General features: G+C 45.7%; 1 pseudogene; it reads right to left on the reverse strand.

Moving 5' to 3' along the window:
* LOC135572488 (ephrin type-A receptor 6-like) overlaps nt 1-10,000 on the reverse strand; it is a 270,050-nt pseudogene that overhangs the window by 178,293 nt on the left and 81,757 nt on the right.

The raw sequence follows: 10,000 nt of genomic DNA on the forward strand, positions 1-10,000 counted from the left end.
AGAGACAGAGACAGAGAGAGAGAGAGAGAGAGAGTGTGACAGAGACAGAGAGAGAGACAGAGACAGAGACAGAGACAGAGAGAGAGACAGAGAGAGACAGAGAGAGAGAGAGACAGAGAGACAGAAACCGAGACATAGAGAGACAGAGAGTGACAGAGAGACAGAGACAGAGACAGAGAGAGAGAGAGAGAGAGAGTGTGACAGAGACAGAGAGAGAGACAGAGACAGAGACAGAGACAGAGAGAGACAGACAGAGAGAGAGACAGAGAGAGAGACAGAGAGAGAGTGTGACAGAGAGACAGAAGAGAGAGTGTGACAGAGAGACAGAGAGAGACAGAAAGAGAGAGTTAATTCTTTGACACATTGGAAAAAATTAACAAAAAAACAGCAAACTAGAATGCTATTTGGCCCTAAACAGAGAGTACACAGTGGCAGAATAACTGTCCACTGTGACTGACCCAAACTTAAGGAAAGCTTTGACTATGTACAGACTCAGTGAGCATAGCCTTGCTATTGAGAAAGGCCACCGTAGACAGATATGGCTCTCAAGAGAAGACAGGCTATGTGCTCACTGCCCACAAAATGAGGTGGAAACTGAGCTGCACTTCCTAACCTCCTGCCCAATGTATGACCATATTAGAGAGACATATTTCCCTCAGATTACACAGATCCACAAAGAATTTGAAAACAAATCCAATTTTGATAAACTCCCATATCTACTGGGTGAAATACCACAGTGTGACATCACAGCAGCAAGATTTGTGACCTGTTGCCACGAGAAAAGGGCAACCAGTGAAGAACAAACACCATTGTAAATACAACCCACATTTATGCTTATTTATTTTCCCTTGTGTCCTTTAACCATTTGTACATTGTTAAAACACTGTATATATATAATATGACATTTGTAATGTCTTTATTGTTTTGAAACTTCTGTATGTGTAATGTTTACTGTTCATTTTTATTGTTTATTTCACTTTTGTATATTATCTACCTCACTTGCTTTGGCAATGTTAACACATGTTTCCCATGCCAATAAAGCCCCTTGAATTTAATGTAATTGAGAGAGAGAGCGTCAGAGAGAGAGAGAGAGAAAGAGAGAGAGAGAGAGAGAGAGAGAGAGAGAGAGAGAGAGACAGAGAGACACAGAGAGAGAGAGAGAGAGAGAGAGAGAGAGAGAGACAGAGAGAGAGAGAGACAGAGAGAGAGACAGAGAGACAGAGAGACACAGAGAGAGAGAGAGAGAGACACAGAGAGAGAGAGAGAGAGAGAGAGAGACAGAGAGACACAGAGAGAGAGAGAGAGAGAGAGAATGCTCAAGATGGAAGCGAATACTAAGAGTCCATTTTGTATTACCCAATGATGCATCCAAACAAACCCTCTCTCTTTCCACACACACACACACACACACACACACACACACACACACACACACACACACACACACACACACACACACACACACACACGTCTGCACTCTTAGAAGGAAAGGAGCCATCTTGAATCTTGAAGGGTTCTTCGGCTGTCCCCATAGGAGAACCCTTAGAGGAACCCTTTTTGGTTGCAACTAGAACCTTTTCTACAGAGGGTTCTACATGGAACCAAAAAGGGTTCTACCTGGACAGCCGAGGAGAGCCCTTTTTTCTAAGAATGTGGGTCTCTGGGGGATGAAATAATTCAAAGAGCTGTTCTTTTCTCTTTGAGTCAGACAGACCTTTGTTAATTAAACTTTTATTTTGTTGGTTTCCAGGAAGGTTTACCCAAACAAACAAAACAAATCCCAGACCACCTCCATCTCTCTCTCTCGCTCTCTCTCTCCCCCCTCCATCTCTCTCTCTCATCTCTCTCTCTGTCTCTCTGTCTCTCTCTCATCTCTCTCTCTTTCATCTCTCTCTCTCATCTCTCTCTCTCTCTCTTTCATCTCTCTCTCTCTCTCTCTCTCTGTCTCTCTCTCCATCTCTCTCTCTTTCATCTCTCTCTCTCTCTGTCTCTCTCTGTCTCTCTCTCCGTCTCTCTCTCTCTCCATGTCATCTCTCTCTCTCTGTCTCTCTCTCTCTCTATCTCTGTCTCTCTCATCTCTCTATCTCTGTCTCTCTCTCTGTCTCTCTCTCTCTCTCATTTCATCTCTCTCATCTCTCTCTCATCTCTGTCTCTCTCCATCTCTCTCTCTCTCATCATCTCTCTCTCCGTCTCTCTCTCTCTCATCTCTCTCTCTCTCCGTCTCTCTCTCTCTCTCTCCATCTCCCTCCCCTCCCCTCCCTCTCGCTCCCTCCCTCTCCGTCTCTCCTCAGGATCCACTGTCTTTATTTGGGTATATCTGGGACTTTCTAAAGTGAAAGTCCATCCAAATAATGCTGAATCACTTGCATACAATCAATTGTGCTGATTTAAATTCACAAAGGAATCCATCTTCCAACCCATCCCTGACATGAGACCTGTGTTGAAACCAAATAAGAATAGGAAATAATATATGAAAGAAAATGTCTTAGGAACCAGAACTCTCCTAGAGGAGATGATTCAATACTCCTGCTTGTTTGGACCAAGTGACTCCTAGAGGAGATGATTCACAACTCCTGCTTGTTTGGACAACCTGACTCCTAGAGGAGATGATTCACAACTCCTGCTTGTTTGGACAACCTGACTCCTAGAGGAGATGATTCACAACTCCTGCTTGTTTGGACCAAGTGACTCCTAGAGGAGATGATTCACAACTTCTACTTGTTTGGACAACCTGACTCCTAGAGGAGATGATTCACAACTCCTACTTGTTTGGCCAACCTGACTCCTAGAGGAGATGATTCACAACTCCTGCTTGTTTGGACAACCTGACTCCTAGAGGAGATGATTCACAACTCCTGCTTGTTTGGACAACCTGACTCCTAGAGGAGATGATTCACAACTCCTGCTTGTTTGGACAACCTGACTCCTAGAGGAGATGATTCACAACTCCTGCTTGTTTGGACAACCTGACTCCTAGAGGAGATGATTCACAACTCCCTGCTTGTTTGGACAACCTGACTCCTAGAGAGATGATTCACAACTCCTACTTGTTTGGACAACCTGACTCCTAGAGAGATGATTCACAACTCCTGCTTGTTTGGACAACCTGACTCCTAGAGGAGATGATTCACAACTCCTGCCTGTTTGGACAACCTGACTCCTAGAGGAGATGATTCACAACTCCTGCTTGTTTGGACAACCTGACTCCTAGAGGAGATGATTCACAACTCCTACTTGTTTGGACAACCTGACTCCTGGGAGAGGCTTGTTTGGAGATGATTCACAACTCCTGCCTGTTTGGACAACCTGACTCCTAGAGGAGATGATTCACAACTCCTGCTTGTTTGGACAACCTGACTCCTAGAGGAGATGATTCACAACTCCTGCTTGTTTGGACCAAGTGACTCCTAGAGGAGATGATTCACAACTCCTGCTTGTTTGGACCAAGTGACTCCTAGAGGAGATGATTCACAACTCCTACTTGTTTGGACAACCTGACTCCTAGAGGAGATGATTCACAACATGATTCTGTAACATTTACAAGCTCAAACACATGTAGGTTCTGCTCTTGAAACCGAGAAAGATATCAAATCATGTGAAAAAGGATGTTTCTGAAATGACATTCAGTTGAACATAAAGAGGGAGAGGGAGGAATGTTTTTAATTCCCCAGTGGCTGTATTTAGCTGTGTCCTGTAACAATGATGTCCCGTATGTTACATCCCTGGTGTGTACACTAATCTTCCATTCCTCTGAGTCAGGAGACATTTAGAGGTCAGGAGTTCAGGCAGGAGCCATTTAGAGGTCAATAGTTCAGTCAGGAGACATTTAGAGGTCAGGAGTTCAGTCAGGAGACATTTAGAGGTCAATAGTTCAGTCAGGAGCCATTTAGAGTTCAATAGTTCAGTCAGGAGACATTTAGAGGTCAGGAGTTCAGTCAGGAGACATTTAGAGGTCAATAGTTCAGTCAGGAGACATTTAGAGGTCAGGAGTTTAGACAGGAGACATTTAGAGGTCAGGAGTTCAGTCAGGAGCCATTTAGAGGTCAATAGTTCAGTCAGGAGACATTTAGAGGTCAGGAGTTCAGTCAGGAGACATTTAGAGGTCAGGAGTTTAGACAGGAGACATTTAGAGGTCAGGAGTTCAGTCAGGAGCCATTTAGAGGTCAGGAGTTCAGTCAGGAGCCATTTAGAGGTCAGGAGTTCAGTCAGGAGGCATTTAGAGGTCAATAGTTCAGTCAGTAGACATTTAGAGGTCAGGAGTTTAGACAGGAGACATTTAGAGGTCAGGAGTTCAGTCAGGAGCCATTTAGAGGTCAATAGTTCAGTCAGGAGACATTTAGAGGTCAATAGTTAAGTCAGGAGACATTTAAAGGTCAGGAGTTTAGACAGGAGACATTTAGAGGTCAGGAGTTCAGTCAGGAGCCATTTAGAGGTCAGGAGTTCAGTCAGAAGCCATTTAGAGATCAATAGTTCAGTCAGGAGACATTTAGAGGTCAGGGGTTCAGTCAGGAGACATTTAGAGGTCAGGAGTTCAGTCAGGAGACATTTAGAGGTCAGGAGTTCAGTCAGGAGACATTTAGAGGTCAGGAGTTCAGTCAGGAGACATTTAGAGGTCAGGGGCGACCCCATTAACACAAAATGTGTAAATGTACTGTTCATAGACTGTTCATAGACTGTTCATAGATTGTTCAAATACAGTTAATAGACTATTCATATACTGTTCATAGACTGTTCATAGACTTTTCATAGACTGTTAATATACTGTTCATAGACTGGTCATATACTGTTCATAGACTGGTCATAGACTGTTCATAGACTGGTCATATACTGTTCATAGACTGGTCATAGACTGTTAATATACTGTTCATAGACTGGTCATATACTGTTCATAGACTGTTAATATACTGTTCATAGACTGGTCATAGACTGTTAATAGACTGTTCATAGACTGTTAATATACTGTTCATAGACTGGTCATATACTGTTCATAGACTGTTAATATACTGTTCATAGACTGTTAATATACTGTTCATAGACTGGTCATAGACTGTTCATATACTGTTCATAGACTGTTCATATACTGTTCATATACTGTTAATATACTGTTCATAGACTGTTCATAGACTGTTCATAGACTGTTAATATACTGTTCATATACTGTTAATATACTGTTCATAGACTGTTCATAGATTGTTCATAGACTGTTCATAGACTGTTCATAGACTGTTCATATACTGTTCATATACTGGTCATATACTGTTCATAGACTGTTCATAGACTGTTCATATACTGTTCATAGACTGGTCATATACTGTTCATAGACTGTTCATAGACTGTTCATAGACTGTTCATATACTGTTCATAGACTGTTCATAGACTGTTCAAGGACTGTTCATATACTGTTCATATACTGTTCATAGACTGTTCATATACTGTTCATAGACTGTTCATATACTGTTCATAGACTGGTCATATACTGTTCATAGACTGTTCATAGACTGTTCATATACTGTTCATAGACTGGTCATATACTGTTCATAGACTGTTCATAGACTGTTCATATACTGTTCATAGACTGGTCATATACTGTTCATAGACTGTTCATATACTGTTCATAGACTGGTCATATACTGGCCATGTTCCATTGCTTTACCGTAAAGAAAAGCACAAAGTCTAATGGTAACCTGAGCAACAGGTGTTCTCCACATGAGTTAGTGCCGTGTGTGTGTGTGTGTGTGTCAGGTAAACCATTTTATCATTAACATAGACAGAGATTGTGGAATGAAATGAGATGACAGTTCTCCTGCAGTTTACCATTTACATGAAGTTATAAAACGGGCCATGTCAGCGCTACGGCGCTACCGACCCTGGTACGCTAATGCTGCCTGCCGTATCGCTCTATACCCCCCTGCCTCCTCTTCTTCTCCCCTCCATCCATCGGTACCTCCTTCCCTCCTCCTCTCCCTTTTCCCTCCATCCATCCATCAGTACCTCCTCTCCCTTCTCCCCTCCCTCCATCCACCGGTACCTCCTTCCCTCCTCCTCTCCCTTCTCCCCTCCATCCATCCATCAGTACCTCCTTCCCTCCTCCTCTCCCTTCTCCCCTCCATCCACCCATAAGTACCTCCCCTTCCCTCCTCCTCTCCCTTCTCCCCTCCATCCATCCATCAGTACCCCCTTCCCTCCTCCTCTCCCTTCTCCCCTCCCTCCATCCATCAGTACCTCCTTCCCTCCTCCTCTCCTTTCTCCCCTCCATCCATCCATCAGTACCTCCCTTCCCTCCTCCTCTCCCTCCATCCACCGGTACCTCCTTCCCTCCTCCTCTCCCTTCTCCCCTCCATCCATCCATCAGTACCTCCTTCCCTCCTCCTCTCCCTTCTCCCCTCCATCCACCCATAAGTACCTCCTTCCCTCCTCCTCTCCCTTCTCCCCTCCATCCATCCATCAGTACCCCTTCCCTCCTCCTCTCCCTTCTCCCCTCCCTCCATCCATCAGTACCTCCTTCCCTCCTCCTCTCCTTTCTCCCCTCCATCCATCCATCAGTACCTCCTTCCCTCCTCCTCTCCCTTCTCCCCTCCATCCATCCACCCATCAGTACCTCCTTCCCCCCTCCTCTCCCTTCTCCCCTCCATCCACCCATCAGTACCTCCTTCCCTCCTCCTCTCCCTTCTCCCCTCCCTCCATCCATCAGTACCTCCTTCCCTCCTCCTCTCCTTTCTCCCCTCCATCCATCCATCAGTACCTCCTTCCCTCCTCCTCTCCCTTCTCCCCTCCATCCATCCATCTGTACCTCCTTCCCTCCTCCATCCATCAGTACCTCCTCTCCCTTCTCCCCTCCATCCATCCATCCATCGGTACCTCCTTCCCTCCTTCTCTCCTTTCTCCCCTCCATCCATCCATCAGTACCTCCTTCCCTCCTCCTCTCCCTTCTCCCCTCCATCCATCCATCAGTACCTCCTTCCCTCCTCCTCTCCTTTCTCCCCTCCATCCATCCATCAGTACCTCCTTCCCTCCTCCTCTCCCTTCTCCCCTCCATCCATCCATCAGTACCTCCTTCCCTCCTTCCCTCCTCCTCTCCCTTCTCCCCTCCATCCATCAGCACCTCCTTCCCTCCTCCTCTCCCTTCTCCCCTCCATCCACCCATCAGCACCTCCTTCCCACCTCCTCCTGATCTCTCTCTCTTTCTCGTTCCCTCTTTCCCCTGACGCTTTATCAGGAGATGACAATAAGCGTTGCAGATTGCCTCCCTCCACCTGTCTTCCCCAGCAGGGAGGAGAGAGCGAAGCACAATCACTGAATACTCTCAGTAGCTGTAAATAATAGCAGGGACAAACTGTATTATTGAAGATAATAAGATACCTAGCGGTACGTCTGTCCCTTCCTCCCCCTTCCTCCCTCCCTCCCTCCCTCTCCTCCCTCCCCCTCCCTCTCCTCCCTCCCCCTCCTTTCCACCTCCCTCCCTCCCTCTCCCCCCCTCCTTTCCACCTCCCTCCCTCTCCTCCCTCCCCCCTCCTTTCCACCTCCCTCCCTCCCTCCCTCTCCCCCTCCTTTCCACCTCCCCTCCCTCCCTCTCCCCCCTCCTTTCCACCTCCCTCCCTCCCTCCCTCTCCTCCCTCCCCCTCCTTTCCACCTCCCTCCCTCCCTCTCCTCCCTCCCCCAGTTGAAGATCTGATGCACCCTGTATTTCCTCATTCCAGAGTCTGTCCACTCCCCACCAGCGGCCATCACACAGAGACATTAACATTCCCACCTGCTTTCCACAGGTCTGAGATGAGGCACTTCCTTCCCTCCCCCTTTCCCCCTCCCTCCTCCCACCTGCCTTCCACAGGTCTGAGACGAGGCACTTCCTTCCTTCCCTCCCAAGCCAGTACACAGCAAGCCAGACACACAGCAAGCCAGTAGACAGTAAGCCAGTAGACAGCAAGCCAGACGAGCCAGACAATATTACACTTTATATACAGGGAGCTACAGTAGACACCTGATAACTACTTGTCTTGTCCTTGGCAGCACAGTGAACGTGTCTGTTGTAAATACTAACCTTTCTCGTTACTGTCCACTGTTTTCATGTTTATTGTTTCAATAATTCCATTCTATGACATCACCACTTGATGGAACCTCTTTACAGTAACTTGTTATGACATCACCACTTGATGGAACCTCTTGACAGTAACTTGTTATGACATCACCACTTGATGGAACCTCTTGACAGTAACTTGTTATGACATCACCACTTGATGGAACCTCTTGACAGTAACTTGTTATGACATCACCACTTGATGGAACCTCTTTACAGTAACTTGTTATGACATCACCACTTGATGGAACCTCTTTACAGTAACTTGTTATGACATCACCACTTGATGGAACCTCTTGACAGTAACTTGTTATGACATCACCACTTGATGGAACCTCTTGACAGTAACTTGTTATGACATCACCACTTGATGGAACCTCTTGACAGTAACTTGTTATGACATCACCACTTGATGGAACCTCTTGACAGTAACTTGTTATGACATCACCACTTGATGGAACCTCTTGACAGTAACTTGTTATGACATCACCACTAGCGCTGCTTAAACTTCTTATGGCTAGGGGCAGTATCGAGTAGCTTGGATGAATAAGGTTGCCCAGAGTAAACTGTCTGCAACTCAGGCCCAGATGCTAGGATATGCATATTATTAGTAGATTTGGATAGAAAACACTCTGAAGTTTCTAAAACGGTTTAAATGATGTCTGTGAGTATGACAGAACTCATATGGCAGGCAAAAACCTTAGAAAAAATCCAACCAGGAAGTGGGAAATCTGAGGCTTGTAGTTTTTCAACTCTTTGCCTATCCAAGATACAGTGTAAATTTGGTCTGATTGCGCTTCCTAAGGCTTCCACTGAATGTCAACAGTCTTTAGGACCTTGTTTGAGGCTTCTACTGTGAAGTGGGGGCGAATGAGAGCTGTTTCTACCAGAGGTCTGGCAGAAGGCCGTGAGCTGATCACGCGTGTGCCCGTGAGAGAGACCTGCGTTCCTTTGTATTTCTAAGAAATTCTCCGGTTGGAACATTATTGAAGATTCGTGTTAAAAACATCCTAAAGATTGATTCTATACATCGTTTGACATGTTTCTACTGTCCTTTCGTCTGGACCTAATGCTCGCGCCTCATGAATTTGGATTTGTGAACTAAACGCGTGAACAAAAAGGAGGTATTTGGACATAAATTAAGGATTTTATCGAACAAAACAAACTTTTAATGTGGAATTGGGATTCCTGGGAGTGCATTCTGATGAAGATCATCAAAGGTAAGTGAATATTTATAATGCTATTTCTGACTTCTGTTGACTCCACAACATGGCGGGTATCTGTATGGCTTGTTTTTATGTCTGAGCGCTGTACTCAGATTATTGCATGGGGTGCTTTTTCCGTAAAGTTGATTTGAAATCTGACACAGCGGTTGCATTAAGGAGAAGGGGCTGAGGAATGGGTTGGGGAAACCCTAGTCTAAAGTAGTGCACTATATAGGGAATAGGGTGCCATTTGAGATGCATTCCCCAAAGACTTTTCCCCTCTACAACATGGTGGAATAATCAGGCTGTTTTATCAGGTTTTATTCCTCAGGGGGACATGGAGGTGGACGAGGGGAGAGCGGCAGTGAAATCATTTGAGCTAAAAACAGAAAGAGAAAAAGGGGCTGAAATCGCTGCATAGTTTTCCTGACTCTGGAAGTGGTCGGCATCGCAGTGTAATGTAAGACTGTCTGGGGCTGAATATGTGACAACTAGTGTGTCATTATAAAACAAACAAAACCACATAAACGCACATTACACACTAGCATCCACAAAACAACGACATCAACACATCGTAGGTTTTCACTGGGCTGGTTGGTTACACTGGGCTGGTTACTGCTCTCCACTGGGCTGGTTACTGCTCTCCACTGGGCTGGGTTGGTTACTGCTCTCCACTGGGCTGGTTACTGCTCTCCACTGGGCTGGGCTGGTTACTGCTCTC

This window comes from Oncorhynchus nerka, linkage group LG2, assembly GCF_034236695.1.
Source record: "Oncorhynchus nerka isolate Pitt River linkage group LG2, Oner_Uvic_2.0, whole genome shotgun sequence".
In the NCBI taxonomy this organism is placed as follows: domain Eukaryota; kingdom Metazoa; phylum Chordata; class Actinopteri; order Salmoniformes; family Salmonidae; genus Oncorhynchus; species Oncorhynchus nerka.